The sequence below is a fragment of the Dipteris shenzhenensis genome, chromosome 22 (genome assembly GCF_047967505.1).
Source record: "Dipteris shenzhenensis isolate YYH24624 ecotype China chromosome 22, Dip_SZ_1.0, whole genome shotgun sequence".
Classification (NCBI taxonomy): domain Eukaryota; kingdom Viridiplantae; phylum Streptophyta; class Polypodiopsida; order Gleicheniales; family Dipteridaceae; genus Dipteris; species Dipteris shenzhenensis.
The window spans coordinates 55,154,929-55,178,959 of record NC_141617.1 but is presented as its reverse complement, the minus strand read 5'-3'; the positions used below and the strand labels follow the sequence as shown (position 1 = coordinate 55,178,959).

Below are 24,031 nucleotides of genomic sequence, written 5' to 3'. Positions count from 1 at the left end.
TATTATCCCATGGACCTCTTCATTTGTGTGCCTCATCCTATCTCCCACAACTGTTAGCTAATATGGGGCTGCATCCTTTAAAAGTTTGCGAGCCCTCTCTTTGTTTAGCAGTTGATCCTCTGTGAGTCCATTGGCGAGGAAATGGCTGATGTCTTCTATCCATTCTAGCACCGAGTCTAGTTGAAAGAGGGGGGCATCGAGAAGATCATCATCAACTCTCGTGGGTGGTTCTCCATTAGGTACTCATGACAAGTGGTTGGCTAGGACATGTTGTGACCCTTTTCACACTATAATAGTGAAGTCAAACTCTAGGAGGATGAGCATCCACCTCGTAATGCATCCTGTCAAGCATGGTTTGTTCACTAGATAAAGCAAGGCCTGATGATCCACCCCGACGGGGTCACTCATAAACATGTAACATAGCACCTTAGTTAACGGAGGGTTATGGGGACAAACATGCCATTTACATGCAAGAGGGGATTATTAAAATAGTTAATGTAATTTATATGTGTAGATTTATGGAGGGGTGTCTAAATTTTAAGATTGATAAACGTATACATGCAAGAGGGGGTTAATCAAATACATAAGAAAATGTAAAAATGCAAGAATAGGGGTATTTTTAATACATGCTCGCTTGCACGTGCTATGTGGGTTTTATGAGTAGTGACCCCCTCAAGTGATCCACAAAGAACACAAATTTGTTGGCCAAGAGGTATGGCAGACCTTGCACACCGCATACACCATGGCCAATCCTTCTCGCTCTCTGGTCATGTAATTGACCTATGCTTCATTCAATTGCCGACTGGAAAACGTGATCGAATAATCAAGATTATGTGCTCTCGGTTGTGCCAGCATGCATCCTATAGCAAATGCCTAGGCATCTATGTGAACATGAAAGATCACATCCCACTGAGGGGTCTTCAGGATTGGTGCTGAGACAAGGGTGGTCCTTAGTTTGTCATAGGAATACTGGCACTCCTTTGTCCATTGGAAATGGACTGCACAAGGCTTGTGCTAGCTTGGCATAATCCAAGATCAAATCTCCTATAATAGTCATTGTGTCCCATGAATCTTTGGACACCTTTAGCATTAGTTGGGGGGGTAATTTGGCTATGACCTGGATCTTTCCTTCATCCATGGAGATCCCGTTCTTGGACACTATGTGTCCAAGAATGACTCAATGCTTTACCCAGGATTAACACTTTAGCGGGTTAAGCGATATGTGATAGAAATGGCATTTTTCAAACACCTTTCTTAAGCACTTGAGGTGTTCCTCCCAATTGGAATTAACACACATAGATCATCCAAAAAGACTTCAAGGAAGTCTATTAGATGATCTTTGAAAGTTGTGCTCATCAGTCGTTGGAACGTGGATGGGGCATTTGTCAAGCTGAAGGGAATAACCCTATATCCATATACCCCACATTTTGTAATGAATGTTGTCTTATGTTGGTCAAGGGGGTCTATTAGTACTTGGTTATATCCGAAGAAGCCATCAAGGAAGCTAAAAGCTTCCTTGCCTGCTACTCTTTCGAGCACATGTTTATTGAAAGGCAAGGGGTAATGATCTCTCCTTGTTGCTACATTGACCTTCTTGAGGTCAACACACACCCTTATCTTGCCATTATTTTTCATGACAATCACGATTTGCGATACCCAATAGTGTGCTCTATGGGATAGATGAATCCTATGTCAATGAACTTTTGAAGGTCCTATTTGACTATCTTCATGTACTTGGGATTCATTGTGTAAGGATGCTGCTGGGCAAGTCGTACATTCTCAATGAAGGGTATGGTATGATTAATGACATTGAGAGGCACTCCCTTCATGTCAATATAATTCCAAGAGAAGCTGTCCTTGAACTCCTTGAGGAGAGCTATAAGCTCTGCCTTGTTCTTCTCATTGAAGTCCGTGGCAATGTAGACCGGTTGAAGGTCTTGTCCTTCGTCTGCCAAGTTGACTTCTTTTACTTCTGCAGGTCCATCATAGGGGCTTTTCTCTACTGAGCCTGCCTCTCTCTACACTTTCTCGAAGGCGATAGGCCGATATTGGATGGTATAGGATTTATAGTGGGAGGGGACCTTTTGGAGGTCTTCTTTCTCCACTTCCTCAAGATTCAACACCTTCATCTTTTCTAGAGTCTCAAGCTTTTCCGTCTTCTTGGACTCTTGGGCCTTTTGCTTGCAACTCTTCTTGGGTTCATCTCCCATGATGTTTTTCATCTAGTTGATAGGTGTCATGATGCTACTCAAGCAAGAACACCATTCTGGAGTGAACTTGTGGTGGGCATGAGTGGTTTCAACATAGTCAAGCCACTCAAAATCCAGTTTGACCGTGATTGTTTCTGAAGATGGATCCACTACTCGTATCATGTTCACAAAGGTGGTGGTGGCATTGGACATTTCTTCCTCTATGGTCAACCTCTGTGTGCCTTGGCCTAGTGGGAGGTTGAGAACAACTAAAAAATGCATCCAGTTCTTAGAGTCTTTTGGCTCTGGAAGCGGTGCATATCTTGGATCTCTAGCCTCTCTACTTCCTATACCCATGTAAGGATGGGCCGTGTTTAAGCAAGCAATTCTCTTGGTGGTAGATGACCCATCTACAAATAGACCGCCACTTATGGGGTGGGATTTCCATTTGGTTAGGTCTACCTCTATGGCTTTCTCTCCCTGCTTTAGATAAATGTAGTTAGTGGACTAGTCGGGAGAGTCACATGAACAGGCATCTTAAGATGATATCAAAGGAATCCACTTGCTTTTGGAAGTCCATAAGGACGGACAAATGCCTAAAGGACATGCGAAAGGTGGTAATGCATATATCTTTCACCGTGCCTAGTGGCTTTGCCATCGCCCCATCTGCTAGCTTCACTAGTAGGTTGGTTGGTTGGATTTTTGGCTTTCCCTAGGCTTCCCAACATCACTTGGTAATAAGGCTTACTCTTGTCCCTCCATCTAATATTGCCCTAGCGTTGTGGTTATGGTACGAGATAGGTATCACAGCGGTAGTGTCGTCACCCTCAAAGTAGTGACCTAACTTGTTTAATGGTACCTTAGGGAGAGGTCCCCCTTTTGATTGGGTACCATTGTTGTGAAATGATGGGGTTGGCTCTCGAGATTGCTTGGCCTGGCCCTGGGTTTTTGGTGCAAGAACCCTCCCGTTCATCCAATCAGAGAGGTCTCTCCAAAGGGTCGGACGTCCTTGCAACAATGTGGATATGGGCATCTTCACCTTAGTGGACAGGAAGATGGTTAGATCTACTTGTTGGGATATCTCAAGGTGTATGCCTCAGGCACACCTTATGTTTCTATGTGTGAGTGCTAGAGGCACAGTTAGGTGCCCACAAGCACAGTTAGGTGGTGGAAAAGCCACATAGGATGATTGAGTGAATCTAGGAGCAGATTGAGGAGATGATTGAGGAGCTTTGAGGTCATCAGTGATGTCAGTGACCTTGTATGAGGTGCCTACTTAAGGACCTCTTTCTTCTTCATTCTATAAGCAAGTATTCTGATTTTGTGTCCACTCTACTCTTTCCTTTCAGTATTCCAACATGGTATCAGAGCCCTTTGATCCCCCTTGAGCCCATTTCTGCCACATCATCATCTTCTTCTTCATCTTCTTCTTCTCCATTTTCCTCTTTCTTCCCAAAATCTTTGAGAGCTTGGTTCTCCATCTACAAACAGCCATTGCCCAAACCCTCTGAGCTGGAAACTCCTCTAGTATGGGCGAACTTCCACCTGCAAGCAATTGAAGAAAAAAACGTCTGTGGTGGCTGCCATTCTTCAAACAGCGAATTTCTTCTGTTGCTCAATACTCCCTGCATACTCCGCCATTGCCTGAGCCCTCTTAGGAGTAGATGGGCGACCTCAAGACGAAGATTTTGAGCCATTTTTCAGGTCATTTGGTTCAGTAACGAGGGAGAAATTGTCAAAACTCAGTTTCAGCCTGTAGCAACTCTCCCGGGCAAAAGTGCGCACCATTTCGTCCAACCTCTGTGCTGGACCTTCTCTGGTATATGAGCTTTCTTTTGCTTCAGAAAGCCCTCTTTTCCTTGCTTTGAAGAGTGAGCTACAAGCCCTCCAAGTTCAGCTTTTCAGTTTTGACAGTTTTGGACAAGTTTTTGAAGATGATGCTACATAAAATGCTACTCTAGCATTTCTGGTTTTTTGAAGCTTTCAATAACTTCAGTACAAGTGTGGATTCAGTTTTGTTTTGACTTGCTAGACCTGGTTTTGATTGGAAAATGTTTATTTCATCCACTTCTATGAAGCATGTAAGAAGAAGCATCATTGTTTAAAACTAGTCACTACTATTTGCTACAACAAGTGGCTATACTTTGGAAGTATTTCAGTTCTTTTTGCCTTGTAAGAGAGAAGACACTACCCAATACTTGGGTTAGAGCCTCTCATGGCTTGCTTATGCCAAATATGTGAAAAGCCAAAACATAAAGCAATGTCTTGTTATGCTACAAAGGATGAAAATGCCAACCTGACTTCCTTATTGAAGATTGCCAAAACAATGGTTGCCAAAAAGGAAGCAAATACAGAGATCTACACTCTCATGGCATTTTTATTTGACTCCAAGTACAAGAAAAAGATGAAGGTCAGACACCTAAGATATGCTTCTCTACACAACTATGGAGATGACAAGATAATTGTTCTCATGAAGGATATGACTTTCAGATCCACTTGTTCTATCATAGTACCATCTTATAAGGCACTAGACACTGCCCATGTGGTAAGACCTTGCCTTGACATGGATATTTTGCCTCCACAAGATGAGGCATCCCATGAAGATTATGCATTTTAAACTCATCTCTATGTATGCTCCAGATCACTCTTTTTATGTCAAGGTACTCAGCCTGGATAGTCCTCCAAAATGAATGAAAATAAACTATTGTGTGTTGTGTGTTTTGTAAACACCTCTGGTCACCTTATGATGTAGGCCATGTGTATGGTTTGTTCCATGGTACCTCCTACAGACATTGTGTGCATGTACATGTAGGAGAGATAACCATTGGAAGGTCTGTTTGTATCCCTTTCTGTTTACCTTACACCCAAGGGAACCCTTGCTAGCATGAGAACCTAGCCATAGATTTATCCTTGACCACCATGAGATGGCATGAGAAACTATGAGACTAGATGTATCCTTGACATAGCCTGAGGCATTTCCTTGAGGGGGGGTTTGTTGGGATATCTCAAGGTGTATGCCTCAGGCACACCTTATGTTTCTATGTGTGAGTGCTAGAGGCACAGTTAGGTGCCCACAAGCACAGTTAGGTGGTGGAAAAGCCACATAGGATGATTGAGTGAATCTAGGAGCAGATTGAGGAGATGATTGAGGAGCTTTGAGGTCATCAGTGATGTCAGTGACCTTGTATGAGGTGCCTACTTAAGGACCTCTTTCTTCTTCATTCTATAAGCAAGTATTCTGATTTTGTGTCCACTCTACTCTTTCCTTTCAGTATTCCAACACTACTATGTCCCTGAGCCCTTCTACTTAGTTTATTCCTTGCGATTGTGGCTCATCAAAGCCATAGAAGGACATATTTTCCTCCATTCCTATCTTGGGCACTACGATCACTCAACCTCTCATCTAGCTTGCAATGGGAATTAAGATGTTTTATCCTTGCAATATAGTCCCGCATGCTTTCCCCTAGTGTCTCCTTGACTTCATACAGCTATGTGATTGGGCTCCACTTGTGACCTCTTGGGGAGAATCCCACAATGAAAGCTCTTAGCTCGGCAGGGCTAAGGGCTATGAACCAGCATCCTGCTTTGCTTTCCATGGTGAGCCCAAATGCCCCAACCTTGGTAAGATCATTAAGATCTCCAAAGGTCATACATACTTGCTCTAATTGCTCTAGATGGAAGATTGGATCACCTTGCCCTGAGTACTTTCGTACTAGCTTTGCAACATTATGCGGACTAACTTTATGGACAGGATCTTTGTGGGGATGGGGAGCTTCTTCCCAACCTAAAGCTTCTACCACCCTTTCAAGAGCCTCTAAAGCTCTTATGAAAACTGGCAATTTTGTGGCTAGTGGGGAGTATGGGTAGTATGGTGGATAGTATATCGATGGGGGCCCATAAGATGCTGATGGATCCCCATGTCCTAGGTGACCGTACCCCTGAGGTGGTGGAACACCTCCTATTGGTCTTGTGGGTGGGGGTACTAGCATGCGCAGTGGTATCGATGTACACATTGGCCGTGGGCCTTGATCTACCTGGTTCGGGTATCGAGTAATTGGTGGGAGCCTTGGTCCCACTGGGACGTACGTCGGAGCTGTTCTCCCAAGACTCGAACCACTAGCAGTTGTCCCTCGTACACGGACCGATGTGGGTCCTTGATCTCTAATCAATGTGGGGACAACTATTGGAGGAGGGATTGGAACTCTCAACCCCGCTGATTGGGATTGAGTTTCATTATCCTAATTTTCCTCTGGAATCTCCCTCAAGAATGGTTCTGAATATGGTGGAGGTTGGTAAGGGATTCTCCACCCCTGGGTTGGGCCCATGGAAACTATAGGAAAATGAGTACCCTGGTAGTAAGTTCCCCGATACTGCGTACCGTCCTCGTAATCTCCTAAGTTTTGGCTTGGGGGGATGTATGCACTCCATGGATTGGGTTGTTTTCCCAATGTGCTAAAGCGGGGTATGGGTGCCCCTGGTGTCCATTTGGGTGGAGGGTCCCATGAGGTATCCTCGCTAGGAGGTGCAACTGGCTGGTACATGCCGAAGAGAGCTCTTGTTCTATTGTACTCAGTCGTAGGGTCAAATGCTAGTAAGTGGGGTTCGTAGGCCATGTCTTGTGTTTCTTGCACCTCCTCAGCCTCTTACTCTCTTTGTAGAGCCACCATGTAAGTAGGATGATCAGTCGGTGGTTGCACCGCCTCTACAAGGTCTGGTCTCATTGAGGTTGCAAAAGCATTTACAAACTCTAGCGTGGGGGCCCTAGTTTCAGTTCCTCTTGGCCCTCGTCAGAACATGTTGCCTATCCATCCAAACATGATACTATGTGACGGGGTGGGTGACGTTGGGGCCATTGGAGTTCATGTTGGCTATGTGACCCGGGCTCCATGTCAGTGGCAAAGCTCATAGATTTCACTAATTGAGAGCTTTCACTTGTATCGGTCCACCTTCTTGGGTATGACTCAAACTCGGGGTATGAGTTGAGTTGTGAGCTGCCTATGGTATGTGCGGCGAAGCTTGAGGTATGACTAGATAAGCTTGTGGTGATTGACGCACTTGCTTTGTCTTGTGAATCTGGTCCTATAAGTCATCTTGACCTCAATCGCATGTGGCGAGTGGAGTGCTGGAGTCCAGGATACGAGAGGACTAAGTCCTCTTTAACCCTCTAGGGGAGCTTGGTGCTTTTGTTTAAGTGTTTGTGAAACTGAAAAAAATTGCCAGAGGTTTGACGCAGAATGAGCTCCTTGGAGGAAGCTCAAAGAGACTCTGGGGGTTAGTCGCATGTAAGACTGCAGCTGGATAGGCTAGGCAAAACCCCGCATAGCGACATGTGTATGGGAATCGGAGCTCGAATCATCAGTAAAATCATTGTCAAAATAAGTAAACAAGAAATGGAAAAAAATTAGAAAAAAACACAAAAACAATCTCTGTTTGAGATCCTCGGGCCAGATCCGCGCATAGATCTTAGTTCCATGCGTGGATCTGGTCAAATCCACAGGGGGAAATGGCAAGTTCCGCACATGAAACTCGGTGAAAAATCCGGGTGGGGAACTGGGGGACTCTACTTGAGTTCCACATTGACTCCCAGATCTGTGCATAGATCTCATGCATCGAAAAATAATATTAAATGCTAATTACTGCATCTGACACGTGTCAACAGATTTGCATGTGGATCTTGTGAGATCCGTGTGTGGAACTGCCTCGAGATCTATGCGTGGAACTTTCAAATGGTCTGGGAAGGAAATCTGGAGATCCACGCAGGGATCTTTCGAGATCCGTGCATGGAAGTTGAGGGATATGCACGTGGATCTTAGCCTGAGATATGTGCATGGAAGTGTGCAGATCTACGCATGGATCTGTCGAAATCTGCATGTGGATCTTGTTCCTAATAGGAAAGCTTTTGGTTATTTATCTATCGCCTGAGCGATTTTGTCCATTTTTTGGCGTGTTTTTGAGTTTTTCCCCGTTTTGTTATGCGTCGCAGGTGTGGGGGGAGAGCTAATCTATGCGTGTATGTTGAAAAAATAAGTAAAAAACAAGAAAAAGTGAGTGAATGGAATTTTTTGAGATTTTCGTCTATTCCTATGCCTATTTTCCATCGAAGAAAAGCTAAAAAGTGGAGTTTTTGTGGGTTTTTCCCAGTGTTTCTTTTCACTAGCAGCTTTGCTATGCTAATGCACTACTTTATGCCCGATTTTAAACTAAAACTCTATCGCGGAAAACCTCATAAAAAAGCTAAAAAATATATCCAACCCCTCTCTTTCTCTCTCTACGCCTTCACTACTAGCTCCTTTCGGAGCTAGGCAATGGGTTTATCGAAGGAAGAATGATAATGAAGAAAAATGTGCACCAAATCCCCCGAAGCGGCACCAAAAATGTTAACTTGTGAGACCTTCGAGATAATGTGTCGTGGGGGATGAGATGCTACGCCGTGGAGGTGCTCAAGGCCTCCAACCGCTAGCCATAAATTGACAATCGCCTCCGTCATGCTCCCGTCCGTGGGTGTCACAAGCCCGTGGCCTCCGGAATGTCTCTGCTCAATGCTTCGCAAGAAGAGGAAAGTGAAGGAAAGGTGGGGAAGGGAGGAGAGGGTATGCAAGAGTGGGGTGAAGGGGAAGGGGGAACACATATCACAGCAACAATGAGCAAGCAGTAATGGTAACAAGCAAGTAATAACCAAATCATAACACAAGGGAGTGGGAGGGAAATGGAGAGAGAATGAAGACCAAAGTCAAAAGACTTGGCTGTTACACAAGACCGTTTGCAAAGGGATGGTCTAACCCTAACTTCCACTACTAGACCTAATTCTCTAGTTTGGTCAAAATAGACCCAAACTGAGATCCGATTAGTGCGGCCTCTTACTAGTAGTATCGAGAACAAAATATATAAGGCTCTCTACTTCCCTCCTCTCATTTCAATTAAATGGGCTTCCGTTATATACAAAAGAATGGTTCAAAAATGTAGGCGGGGCCCGCTAGTTTTGTTAACCTTTACAAAACAATTAACAAATGTCGTTGGCTGATGCGTATTTTTCTTGCACATATGTACCATGCACATGGAAAATTGGGTCATTTCTCCTTCTCAACCGGACATTCTGTGTCCGATGCACTTGATACTTGGCAAAATCATGGAAACCACTTATTTTAAGACCCCTGCTAAGTTTTGTACCAATCAAACAAGTCCTCATATCAATGCCCTTGGCCGATGTGTGGTTTTCTTCTTATACGCACCATGCACATGGAAACTTGAGGCAATTTTCCTTCCCGATCGGACATTCGGTGTCCGATGCACATGACACTTAGCAGGATCATGTAAACCACTTATATTAAGACCCTTGCCAAGTTTTGTACCAATCAGATAAGTGTGCATATCAATGTCATTGGCCGATGCATATTTTTTCTTCTTATACGCACCATGCACATGGAAATTTGGGGCATTTTGCCTTTCCAATTGGACATTCGGTGTCCGATGCACACGATACTTGGATAAATGATGGAAACCATGTATCTTAAGACTCCTACCATTTTTGGTACCCATTGGACATGTGTACATAGGAATGTCATTGGCCGATGTGTATATTTCCTTCACATACATACCATGCACATGGAAAGTTGGGGCATTTTGCCTTCCCGACTGCACATTCTATGTCCAATGCACACAATACTTGGCAAGGTCATGTAAACCACTTACCTTAATATCCCTATTAAGTTGCTTACCAATTGGACAGGTGCACATATGGCTTATGCATATTTTTCCTTCGCATACGCACAATGCACATGGAAAATTGGGGCATTTTCCTTCCCAATCAGACATTTGGTGTAGTCGTTGGCCAATGCATATTTTTCTTGCATTTTTCCTTCACATACGTACCATGCACATGGAAAATTGGGGCATTTTGCCTTTCGAATCAGACGTTCAGTGTCTGATATACACGATACATGGCAGGATCATGTAGACCAATTACCTTAAATGCCTTCCAAGTTTTGTACCAATCGAACAAGTGCACATATCAATGTCGTCATGTATTTTTTTTGCCTTCTCGATTGGACTTTCAATGTCCGATGCGCTTGATACTTGGATCGTGTAAGCTACTTATATTAAGACCCTTTCCAAGTTTTGTACCAATCATCTAAGTGCACATATCAATGCCATTGGCCGATGCATATTTTTGCTTCACATATGCACTATGCACATGGAAAATTGGGGCATTTTGCCTTCTCGATCGGACATTCGGTGTCCAATGCACTTGATACTTGGTAGGATCATGTAAACCACTTATCTTAAGACCCTTCACAAGTTTTGTACCAATCAAACAAGTTCACATATCAATGTCATTGGCCGATGTGTATTTTTCCTTCATACATACCATGCACGTGGAAAATTAGGGTATTTTGCCTTCCCGACCTCACATTCTATGTCCAATGCACACGATATTTGGCAGGATCATGGAAACCACTTACTTAAGACCCCTGCTAAGTTTCATTGCAATCGAACAAGTACACATATCAATGTCATTAGTCGAAGCATATTTTTCCCTCGCATATGCACCATGCATGTGGAAATTTGGGGCATTTTTCCTTTCAGATTGGACATTTGGTGTCTGATGCACTTGATACCTAGAAAGATCATGTAAACCACTTATCTTAACACCCCTTCCAAGTTTCATTTCAATCAGACAAGTGCACATATCAATGTCATTGGTTGATGCGTACTTTTTCTTCGCACACGCAGCATCCACATGGAAAATTGGGGCATTTTGTCTCCCGATCAGACATTCTGTGTCCAATGAACTTGATACTTAGCAATAGCATGCAAACCAATTATCTTAAGACCCCTGCCAAGTTTCATACCAATCGGCGGACAAGTGCACATATCAATGTCGTTGGCCGATGCATATTTGTTCTTCTTATACACACCATGCACATGGAAATTTGGGCCATTTTGCCTTCGTGATCAGACATTCGGTGTCCAATGCACTTGATACTTAGTAACCTTTTATCTTAATACCCCTGACAAGTTTCGTACCAATCAAACAAGTGCACATATCAGTGTTGTTGGCCGATGCATATTTTTTCTTCACATACACACCATGCACATGGAAAATTGGGGCATTTCGCCTTCCAGAGCGCACATTCTATGTCCAAAACACTTCTCTTAAGACCCCTATTAAGTTTCTTACCAATCAAACAAGTGCACATATCAATGTCATTGGCCAATGCGTATTTTTCCTTCGCATACGCACCATGCACATGGAAGTTTGGGGCATTTTGCCTTCCCAATTGGACATTCAATGTCCGATGCACTTGATACTTGCTAGGATCATGTAAAACACTTATCTTAAGACCCCTTCCAAGTTTGGTTCAATTGGACAAGTGCACATATCAATGTCGTTGGCCGATGCACATTTTTTCTTCTTATACGCACCATGCACATGGAAATTTGGAGTGTTTTGCCTTCTTGATCGGACATTCAATGTCGTAGACACACGATACTTGGCAAGATGATGAAAACCGTTCATCATAAAACCCTTGTCAAGTTTTGTACCAATCGAACATGTGTACATATCAATTCGTTAACCGACGCCTATTTTTCCTTTACATACGTACCATCCCAACGGAAAATGGGGGTGTTTTGCCTTCCTGATCGGACATTCGGTGTTTGATGCACTTGATCCTTGGCAGGATCATGTAAACCAGTAACCTTAAGACCCCTACCAAGTTTCCTACTAATCGGACAAGTGCACATATCAATGTAAGACTATAACTTTTGGCCATTGTTGATGGTTCCTATACTGCCACAAGCTTTCAAGCTGCAAATAAAAGTTAGTGCATTTGGAGTGACACCCTCGAGTGTTTGAAATAGTCTAATGCTTCCTCACCAAGCATCACCAACATGCAATAGATAGGACAATGAACAATGATATACCATATTGGAATGCATCTACTTTATGAACCTTTGCACCAAATGAACATAGCTTGACCACTTGAGAATTTTCTATTTTTTTGGCATCACATTCCAGTGCATCCTTGTGTGGGTATGCAAAAAATTTTAAAAATGCAAGTAGTAGTCAAGCATGGAAGAAAGGTGATACGAGGGTTATATGTTGCATGATAGCTTGTATCTCTCATGATATATGCATCACATTACTCTCATGTTTTGATATTCATTGTTGAAATTCCACCTGCCTCAATGTTGAAATTCCATCTTTCAAGAGGATCAGGAGTAGCTGAGTTTAGAATGATTGACACAACTACACCGAGAACCCATGATAGCTTGTATCTTTCATGATATATGCATTACATTACTCTTATATTTTGATATCCCTTTTGGAAACTTCCTCACCTACCTCAATGTTGAAATTCCATCTTTTAAGAGGCTCAGGAGTAGCTTAGTTTAGAATAATCGACACAACTACACTGAGCACCCATGACATCACCACAAGAAAGAATGGTGAAAAAGCCATGATTTTACATCTAGCATACATACATACACCTGAGACATATGTGCCATGATTTTTCAAAATCCAATGGTGCAACCTATGCCATTGTTCACCACATACAAGATATGGACATTCCCCCAATATGGTGGCCTATGCAAAATAGATGTGTAGATATCAAAACTCTCTCAAATACGGTGGCCATGATGTGTAATACACATGTGCAATATAGATGGGCAATATGATGGGCATGATGTGCAATACGGATGTGCACATATCGACAATCCCTCATATATGGTGGACATGATGTGCAATACAAATGTGTAATATACATGTGCAATACGATGTACATGATGTGCAATATGGATGCACAATACGATGTCCAATACACTTAACTTAAAAACAGTTTTCAAGCCTAGTCAACACAAAACAAGATGTGCAATACGCTTCAAAATGACACCATGTAAATCGAAAAGATAAGAACATGATTGCATATTAAGTTGCAGGTTACCCACTTTGAAGATTCCCTAAAAAAAGACCATATTTCTACTAATATTCTTAAAATATGCTAAAATTTACAATGTCTTTTTGAAAAACTATAAAAATGTAAGATTTTTTATAAATAAGGGAAAAAATTATAACTGTAAATTAAAATTATACATGGTTTTTCATAATAGAATATATTCAAAGATAGTAGAATTTTAAAAGTTTATTTCTTTATATACTATGTTTTACATAGTCTAGTTAGTATACCTTTTAACTTCAACAAAGTTATGAATTTACCGTTGCATTGAATTTTAGTACTGACAATTTTTTATATTGTTTAATTTTTCAATATAGTTCCAGTATTAAGAAAATGTTGGTTGAAAAGTATTTCCTTAACAAAAAGGAGACTAGTAGAATTAAGATAATCTCAAGGAAAAGAACTTACATCTAGCACATTATAATAAATCTCTTACCTATCTGCATATATAAATGAATAAAAGGCCAAAAACCACACCTAGGTGCCTACCCTTGACTAGTGATTGTATCAAATTGAAGAAAAATACTTTCACATGTAAAAATGTTTAAATCAATAATTTTTATTTTTGTAAATTAGCATATGGGTCAACCAACATCACTAGTAGATGCCTAGTGATTTGTCGATCGATTTGATATGCTACATGATATACTTTTGAATTATGAAACGAAAGTTGTGGCTGTTTGAAATCCGGCAATTTTTCTAGGGCTTCATGTAATTTCAATCCCTGGGATCAGAATTTGGGCCAGTTGCCCACAAATTCCGATCCTGGAGATCAAAAATTTGCATGCTTTCTTCAACTTATGCTGAGCTTCTATAACTTTGCAGTCTCCATTGAGGTACTAATGGTAGCTTGTAGGCAATAGAGATGGCAACGATGCAATAGAGATGTATGCAGCAGACAAGTCTGGGTGTTGGATCTAAGGCCTTCATCCACCAAGAGGAGTATAGACAGCTTCATGAGGGCATCATCAACAGCTTAAGGACCGAAGTTTGAAGCGGCACGAGCAGAAGCCAACCTCCTCCTCCACCTTTGTCATACAATTGCCACTAGATTCCCACATGCCATGAGGTGTCTACTCCATGACCACTAATCCGATCCGTGCATGCTAAAACGTGGATTAGAGAGCTTTGGCACAAGTTGGAATTAACTGATGCCTACATGCTAATCCAATCCCCAATCCAGGGATTGGATTAGCATGTAGGTAGCAGTAAAATCCGGATTTAGTAGTAAAATCCAATTTGTCACAACAAACTTTTTAAAATTTGATTTGTCACAATTCGATTTATCACGATAAAATCCAATTTTGCATGCTGGCATCAACAAAATCCAATAAAGCACATTGATTGCTACTCTCTTTTTTTGCAAGGAAAGGAGTTATATTAATATAGGAGGAAAATTTACAACGTGATCTTAACCAAGATCAGGACAAAAACACCAACAAGGAGCTAATAGCTTAATCCTTCATGTGACACTCAAGGGAATATCTAACTTGATTTTTACTAAGTCCTCCAACAAGAGAGCTTTGAAGAGCTTGTCATATGGCTAGACAAGGCTCACTTTGAGATTGCTTCTCTTGGGTAGGGGCATTCTTGGCCTTAGGGGTCTTGGAGGTAGTGGCTCTGGGAGTCTGTGAATGTCACCTTGTCCTTGATCTTGGAAAACATGTTCTCAATCGCCGAGCTCAAAACCTCATCCTCAAGTATGTCCTCATCATCAGGATCAATATCAACGTGACTTGCCAAACTTGGAACAAGGTGTGCTCCCAGCAAGAAAGCAATATCAACCTGATGCTCCATCATTTTGTGGTATTGGAGGAACAAATCCTCCAAGTATTGCTTATCTTCAGCTGCCATGTGATGATGAAAGTGGTAGATGGAGAAGGCTTTGAGGGATGGTGAACAGGTAGGGGCTCGACAGAGACGAGAGGTGAAGGGGTGGTAGGCATGTGAAGGGGCAAAGAAGTAGACGATGGGGAGGACGAGATGCTCCTATTGAGTGCAACTGCAACTTCCCAAGAGAGACATAAATATGTAATGGAGATCTTGAGTGCCTCCATGTGACTGACACGTGTCAAAAAAGTTGGACAAGATTTTAATGATTTTAGATCCATGTATATCTCTTTACATTATGTTGCAAAAGGAAAGTCCCTTTATGTGAGTGAGAGACGTGTCAAAAAAGGTGGAAAAGATTTTAGTGGTTTCATATCCATGTATATCTCTCTACATTATGTTGCAAAATAAAAGTGCCTCCATGTGCCTGAGTGACGTGTCAAAAAAGTTGGAGAGGACTTCAATTATTTGAGATCCATGTATATCTCTCTACATTATGTTGCAAAATTAAATGTAAATTGTTTTACAACATTTAATTTAAATTATAGGGTCTTTTTGCCACACATCTTGTTGGATCTTCCTCTATAATGACACGATTGCAAATGAAAGGAGCATTAGGTCTTTACAGGGATGAAGAGAATGTTGTTGTTGACAGTGCCTAGGAGGATGGGTCATCCACTTCAGAATCATTATCGAATCATAACAATGACCTTGATCATGACGAAGCTGTAGGTGTTGATACTAATGAAGATGCCTTTGTATAGAGAGAATGCATGGTCTTGTAGCTATGTAAAAAATGTTCGCTTTTTAAAAAAATCATTGTAAAAAAAAATTGCCTCACTTTTTAGAATCACACCAATATCAATCATTTTCAAAATTGCTATGAGAAATCCTCTAAAATTTAGGCCTCTTTTTTTAGTTCTTTTTTTTTCATGACGATACTGTGTAATACTATTTTTCAAATTGACTTAAAAAGGCTCAACTTTTTTCTTTTAGAAAAACAATTCCATTTAGTTCTCGTTTGTGCGCAATGTTACCCACTTTATATGCAATAGTGATTAAGATGTATGCAATGAATACAATTTACTATAGATCTCAAAGAATCATATCAAACCACAGGAAAAAAGTACATTCGTGTAAAAGTGCCAACCTAGTAAGTCTAGGTTTATCATCTACAACACTTTCCTTAAGACCCATGCCAAGTTTAATACTTATCAGACAAGTGCACATACGAGTGTCATAGGTCGACCCGTATTTTTCCTTCACTTACGTACCATGCACATGGGATTTGGGGCATTTGGACTTACCAACCAGACATAGTGGGTTGGATGACTTCATACTTGGCAAGATAACGGAAAACCCTTCCCTTAAGACCCCCTGTCAATTTTGGTACTCATTGGAAAAGTTCACATACCAATGTCGTAGGCCGACGCATATTTTTCCTTTACGTGCATACCATGCACATGGAATTTGGGACACTTGGCCTTTGCAACCAGACATATGAGGTCCAATGGACTTCATACTTGGCAAGATGATGGAAACTAGTTCCCTAAAGACCCCTATCAAGTTTGGTACCCATCGGACACGTTCACATACCAATGTCATAGGCCAATGCTATTTTTCCTTCGTGCATGCCATGCAAATGAAATTTGGGACATTTGGCCTTCCCAACCGGACATACAGGGACCGATGCACTTCATACTTCGAAATATCATGGAAACCACTTCCCTTAAGACCACCTGGCAAGTTCGATACCCATTGTAAAAGTTCACATACCAAATGTCGTAGGCCGACACATATTTTTACTTCACGTGCATACCATGCACATGGAATTTGGGACATTTGGCCTTCACGACCGGACAAACAAGGTCCAATGGACTTCATACTTGACAAGATGATGGAAACCACTTCCTTTAAGACCCGTGCCAAGTTTGGTACTTATCGGATAAGTTCACATACCAATGTTGTAGGCCAACGCGTATTTTTCCTTCACGTGCATACCATGCACATAGAATTTGGGACATTTGGCCTTCCCGAATAGACATACGGGGTCCGATGGACTTCATACTAGGCCGACGCATATTTTTACTTCATGTGCATACCATGCACATGGAATTTGGGACATTTGGCCTTCCTGACCAAACATATAGTGTCCGATGGACTTCATACTTGGCAAGATGATGGAAACCACTTCCTTTAAGACACCCGTAATTTTCCTTCACTTATGTACCATGCACATGAAATTTGGGGCATTTGGACTTCCCGAACAGACATAGGGGTTCGGATGCACTTCATACTTGGCAAGATCATGAAAAACCCTTCCCTTAACACCCCCATCAAGTTTGGTACCCATCGTAAAAGTTCACATACCAATGTAGTAGGCCGATGCGTATTTTTCCTTCACGTGCATACCATGCACCTAGAATTTGGGACATTTGGCCTTCTCGACCGAACATACGGGGTCCAATGCACTTCATACTTGGAAATAGCATTGAAACCCCTTCCCTTAAGACCTCCGCCAAGTTTGGTACCCATCTAACAAGTTCACATACCAATGTCGTAGGGTGACACATTTTTTTCCTTCATGTGCGTACCATGCACATGAAATTTGGCACATTAAGCCTTCTCGACTGGACATATGGGGTCCGATGCACTTCGTACTTGGAAATATCATGGAAATTACTTTCCTTAAGACCCCTACCAATTCTAATACCCATCGGAGAAGTTCACATACCAATGTCGTATGTCGACACGTATTTTTCCTTCACGTGCATATCATGCACATGGAGTTTTGGGCATTTGGCCTTCTTGACCAGACATACGGGGTCCAATGCACTTGATACTTGGAAAGATCATGGAAACCCCTTCCCTTAGGACCCCTACCAAGTTTGGTACCCATTGTACAAGTTCACATACCCCGACACGTATTTTTCCTTCACGTGCGTACCATGCACATGGAATTTGGGACATTTGGCCTTCCCAACCGAACATATGGGGCCGATGCACTTCATACTTGGAAATAGAACATAAACCCCTTCCCTTAAGACCCCTGCCAAGTTTGGTACCCATCGAACAAGTTCACATACCAATGTCGTAGGCCGATGTATATTTTTCCTTCATGTGCATACCATGCACATGAAATTTGGGACATTTGGCCTTCCGAACCAGACATACATGGCCTGATGCACTTCATACTTGGAAATATCACGGAAACCACTTCATCAAGACCCCTGCCAAGTTTTGTACCCAGAGGACAAGTTCACATACCAATGTCATATGCCGACACATATTTTTCCTTCACGTGCATACCATGCACATGGAGTTTTGGGCATTTGGCCTTCCTGACCAGACATACGGGCTCCGATGGCTCTTCATACTTGGTAAAATAATGGAAACCCCTTCCCTTAAGACCCTTGCCAAGTTTGATACCCCTGCCAAGTTTGGCACCCATGTATTTTCACCGGTATAAGCCACGGTATAAGTGTCGGTATAAGCCATGGAAGCCACGGTTACTCGCGCTTATACCGGACGAAATGTCTGCATTTGGGACACTTATTGCGGTGGTTATACCGACGCTCCTCTGTGTGGAAATTCAAACCCGCTATTTCGCTTCGTCGCCTGGCTCTTTGGCCTTCCCTACCCTCCATCCCTCACTGTCACCCCTCACCCCAGCCCCCAGGAACATCCCCCCGCACTCCCCTATCCATCTACACCCTCCCTGTTTGTGGGTTCCTTCTCTAGCATCCTGTATTTTGAGTTTGGAGGTTGAAGCTGCTCCATTCTGTGAGGGCATTTCGGAGCTTGTGGAGCTCACCCTTCCCTCTCTTCTCTCCCAGGTGAGCGTCCATGTTGTTTTCCTTCCTATTGCTAAGCAATGTGTGTAACTTTCATGCTGTTTTTCCATGTATGCAAGGCAAAAACGAGATTTTCTTGGGGAGATGCTGCAAGAATCTTGAGGGAAGGAGAGTACCTCTTCTTGCCTTGCATGTCTTGCTCTTTCTTTCTGTTTTTGGATCGGTTCTTTGCTCCTTGTTGTCCTTGCTCCTCATTGTCCTCCTTTGTCTTGCTTTTCTCACACAATGCTTGTGTTTGGCTTTTGCAGGGCTTCCTGCCACCCTAACCGTATTTTCCAAGTATTTTACTGTTTTTTCTAAAACTCATGCTATTTCATTTGATTTATGATTCATTTCAAGCTCATGCCATTCGCTGAGCGAATGATGCCATCCTGGTTACGGATGAGGTGGGATTTAGGTAGTTTTTAATTTTTTAATTTATCCTATCGTCCCCTAATCCTATCACTTCATTGTAGCCCCTAATTCCCATCCCCCCTTCTCTATTTAGGCCCTAATTCCAATCCCCCTTCTCATCCAGCCCATAACACCCACACCCTTCTCTATTTAGTTCGTAAGTCTCATCCCCCATTCTCTATCCAACCCGTAACACCCACCCCCTTCTCTATTCACCCCTAATTCCCATCCCCCTTCTCTATCCAGCATGTACCACCTCCTTCTCTATTCAGCCCCTAATTCCCACTCCCCTTCTCTATTTAGCCCGTAACACTCAACTCCTAATTATCTCAGTCCCTAATTCCCATCACCCCTTCTCTATCTAGCCTGTAACACCCACCCCCTTCTCTATTCAACCCCTAAATGACATCCCCCTTCTCTATTCAGCCCCTAATTCCCATCCCCCTTCTCTATTTAGCCCCTAAATCCCATCCCCCCTTCTATGATCTATCATCTAAAGTCTCCGGTCTCCTACTTTATAGCCTCTTGAGTCTTAAGCCTTTAGAGCCTCCATCGTCATTCCTAAGCCTCTATCTGAAATTCTAAGTGTTGGAAGCGACAAACTTCTATAGCCTCGGAAGTTTCTATCATAAGAATCTAAAGCCTCTATCATAAGCCTCTAAATCCTTGGCTCTTGAAATCCTTATGTCCTAAGCCTCTAAAGCCTCTATATACTTGGCTCTTGAAAGCCTTCTGTCCTAAGCCTCCAAGAGTCTACAGGCTTCTAAAGCCTCTATCATGTACGGCCTTGATCTCCTTCCTCAAATCCTTAAAAGACTCGTAGCCTCTTAGCCCTCTATCTTAAGCCTTTGAAGTCCGGACCCTCTATATCGGATATCCTCTAAAGCCTCTCAAGCCTCGGCTTTGTACCCTTTACTTCCTCTAACTTTAGATCCTCCTAAAGCCTCAAAAGCCTATGAAGCTTCTATGATCTATCATCTAAATCCTCTGGGCTCCTACTTTATAGACTCTTGAGTCTTAAGCCTTTAAAGCCTTTATCCTCATTCTTAAGCCTCTATCCTAAATTCTAAGCCTTTAAAGCCTCTATCCTAAGTGGCAAGTCTCTCAAGCCTCTATCCTAAGCCTCTAAACCCTCTATCCTAAGTAGCAAGCCTCTATAGCCTCTATCCTAAGCCTCTATAGCCTCTATCCTAAGCCTCTAAAGCCTCCATCCCCTTCTCTATTTAGCCCGTAACACCCACCTCCTAATTATCTCAGTCCCTAATTCCCATCCCCCCCTTCTCTATTTAGCCCCTAAATGCCATCCCCCTTCTCTGTTCAGCCCGTAGCTCCCACCCCCTTCTCTATCCAGCCCATAACACCCACCCCCTTCTCTATTCAGCCCCTAACTCCCACCCCCTTCTATATTCAACCCCTAAATTCTATCCCCCTAATTATCTCAGCCCCTAATTCCCACCCCCTTCTCTATTCAGCTCTTAACTCCCACCCCCTTATATATTTATCCCCTAAATGCCATCCCCCTAATTATCTCAGCCCCTAATTCCCCCACTTCCTTTTGTATAGTGGCACCTAAATGCCATCCCCCTAATTATCTCAGCCTTTAATTCCCATCCCCCTTCTCTATTCAGCCCCTAACTCCCCCCCCCTTCTACATAGCGGCACCTACGTGCCATCCCCCTAAATATCTCAGCCCCTAATTCCCATCCCCCTTCTCTATTCAGCCCCTAATTCCCATCCCCCTTCTCTATTCAGACCCTAACTCCCACCCCCTTCTTTATTCAGACCCTAACTCCCACCCCCTTCTATATTCAGCCCCTGATTCCCATCCCCCTTCTCTATTCAGCCCCTAACTCCCCATATCCCCTATTCTATCCCCATATCCACTATCCCCTATTCTATCATGGTATCCCCACATCCATACAGGGAGCACAAGCACAAGCACAAGCATAAGCACATACATGGAAAAATTTCCATTTGATGAGCTTGTACATCTAGTGAATTGAAGCATATAGTTCTCGTAACCCCAATGGGAGATACCAAACAAGTGCATTAACAAAATCATAAAACAATCACAATAGAAGACAATGGTAGAACACTCCACAATGTATATGGGGACTCTACTACTCAAAGTAGTTTACCCAGTGAGAGCGGAGTACAAGAACTAACAAGGAAGTGTATTTCAAGAAGTTACAATGGAGTCATGAGCTACTATGCCCTTTTACTTCCACTATTCGTGTTGGACAAGTTAGACTCCAATCCATAACACACTCTAGACTCTTACAAGAGTAGTGCACAAGTGACTAGCTTCACCTACATTTGTTACATGGCTCGTACTTTGAGAAATATGATATTTGAGATCCAAGATATGACATCATATCCCTTGATTGATTCAAGGAACATACATTTATATTCATATGGTGCACATTGGTTGGTATGGAATCCCAAGATCAGCTCATGTGATGAAACTTTGTCAGCATGGACTTTTAATATCAACTCCCAAGATCAATAAATGATGATTAAATGTGGATTAAGTGAACATCACAAAGTGGAGAAATCACAGGCCAAGCCTTGACTACAAAAATGATCCTTTGGTATGTGTATGCATACACGTTCCTACCAACCTAATAGAGAAGAGGAGGATGACTAGGGGATTCACACACCCACCACTATTCATTACAAACCCACCCACTACAATAAAATCCATGAGATTAATCAAAAGACCCATTGTGGCACTTTATAGATATGCCCAACACTAGATATTCACTATCCTAGTGAATCACACATCATGACAAGTGAACACCACCATAGAAGAATTTTAGAAAGAGATACAAGGGAGATGTGGTCATAGAAGTATCACATTAAGAAAGAAACCATGACATGAGAAACATGAGGGGAAACATAGACAAGTCAAAAAGGAGAAGAGAGCTCATATTTGAGATGGAAAAGAGGTATCAAAGAACATTAGGGTATCCTCATCATCCAACGTAACTACCATCTTAGTCTAGTGTCACCATTGATGTGTGGAGGAAGGAGAGGTGATAATAAACAAGGGGGAATAGGTCAAGAGGACTAGGGGACAAGGGGAGTAGGATGCGTGAAAGAAGACCAAGGAAGGAGAAGTTTTGCTGAAGATGGAGGAATGGGGAAAGAGGGTAAGGGGACAAGGGGAGCAAGAGGTTCCAAAGAAGCTAGAGGGAGGCGATGTCCTATTAAAAAGGTAGAAGGAGCGAAGAGGGTAAGGGGACAAGTGGAGAAAGAGGGGTCAAAGAAGCTAGAGAAAGGATAGGTCTTGAATAGGAAAAGGGGACAAGAGTGGTGATAGGATGCTCAGGTTGTGTAGGGAAAGGAAAACGACAAGGAGCTGAAGGAAGGGGAAGACCAAAGTGACGATGTGGCCCAGGGATTTCCATGGGCTCACAGAGTGCTTGCTCAAGTGTTTTTAAGTGGGCATGATTAGATTGTCATAGTGCAAGTGTGTTCTGTGTCCATACGGTCATCTTCATGTGCACCATCATGATGATCGGTGCTCTATGATGACCACTTTCCCATCCTTGTATACAGCCCACTTTCCCTCCTTCCACGCCTCCAACACTCATGGCATATGTTCCTTATAGTGTGCTACCTGTGTAGGTGTCAAGTCCTCATCCAAATAGATTTTCTCCCCCTTTGAGGGCTGCCCTTTTATAAAGGAAAGCTCTCTTTGCGTCCATGTCTGCAAATTTCAAGATCAAGGCCCATGTTTTTGTAGCATCTTTCCCTACTCTCCATGCATTCACCATAGGAACATCAACTACCCCTATTTGTGCACCAAGTTCTTTTGCATCTTCTTATGGGTTATCCTTTTCCACCCAGCTTGTGACCTGCACGTGCAATGTCCTAGCTCGTCTCTTGGCCACGTCTTTGAGGGTTGCATTCATCATTTCCACTTTATTCTCCGGTGCACTCTTGTGTTTCTTTAGAACATCTAACCATTTTGTATTCTCCTCTATTTCAGCTTTGGTTTGTTTAGCAACCTTGGCGAAGGTTTTGATCTCCTTTTCTACGTGCAACTTCCACTCTTTGATCTCTTCTTGGACTTGGGGGCAGCAGCCCCATTCTCCCATTTCGTATATATCTCCAATTTAATCCTTACACGGAGTTAGTTCCACTTTAAGCTCGCTGATAATCATATCCTTTTCCTTCATGCATGCACCCAAGCCACTCTTCCATTGCATCCATTGGGCTTGCATCCCCTTTTGCATCTCTTCTTGTGCTTTTTGCATTGCCTGTTGCATCTCATCTTGCATTTTCTCTTGCATCTTCTCTTGCATCCTTTTTGTACCCCGGTGCATTTCCTTCTTAACAGCAGCGCACAGTGTTCTTGCTGCCATTTCCACCCGTATTAGGGTTTGTAATTCAACATATACATTTCCTTTGGACATCCGTGTCCTTGAGCAATCGGGCCTGTATTTGCTCATGTGAGACAAAGAGAGCCTGATACTTGATGTACGGGGTTTCACCATCTTAGACCAAGTGGTGAGAGACCATGCATACATCACTTCTTGGTGGTTATACGAGGCAGTCATCACCTTGACACCCCCGCAAGCATCCTCGATATCATTTCACATGAAAGACCTTTGGGATATATAGCAGTGCAGTCTATGATGGCCTATGCATTATTGACCCGAATAGCCCCTTGGATGAGTTTACAGGTGGTTTGGCACATGTATTGCATGCCTCAACAACATGGGCTTTTCCATGCACGATACCCTCCCCCACCCCTCCGCCTAACACTATCCATAGAATGGTTGGTATGATGATGAGTGCA

General features: G+C 42.7%; 1 pseudogene; it reads right to left on the bottom strand.

Moving 5' to 3' along the window:
* Positions 1-22,735: 22,735 nt before the first annotated feature.
* On the bottom strand, positions 22,736-23,327 carry LOC147888313 (uncharacterized; annotated as a pseudogene).
* Positions 23,328-24,031: the final 704 nt, after the last annotated feature.